This window comes from Brassica oleracea, chromosome C1 (genome assembly GCF_000695525.1).
Source record: "Brassica oleracea var. oleracea cultivar TO1000 chromosome C1, BOL, whole genome shotgun sequence".
NCBI classification, from domain to species: Eukaryota; Viridiplantae; Streptophyta; class Magnoliopsida; order Brassicales; family Brassicaceae; genus Brassica; species Brassica oleracea.
In genome coordinates this window covers 33,990,577-33,990,947 of record NC_027748.1, presented here as the reverse complement: position 1 = coordinate 33,990,947, position 371 = coordinate 33,990,577, and positions in this window count along the sequence as shown.

The following is a 371-nucleotide window of genomic DNA, read 5'->3' as shown; positions in this document are numbered from 1 at the left end:
CACATTTCCTCATAAGGATATAAATATATATAACTCTACAGGCGTCGCTAGCACAGTAGTCCACACTGCACCCCGCAAATCTCTAAGGCGTCGTAAGTACAAACGTCTTTGTACCCCCGCAAATCTCCACAAACACAGCAGCCAGTGCAAACGTCTCTGCACCCCCCAAATCTCCAAAACATGGACTCGTATATATATACATATATATAACAATTCTTAACATCAATCATTTCAATCAACCGTTGAATCCTCTATTATCCTATTTCCGGTTTAACAATCAATAATAATAATAAACAAGCAAGACTCTCAAACAGACTCGATTCATAGAGACGGATCATGTTTCGAAACTAAACTTTCCATAACGGTAGTAC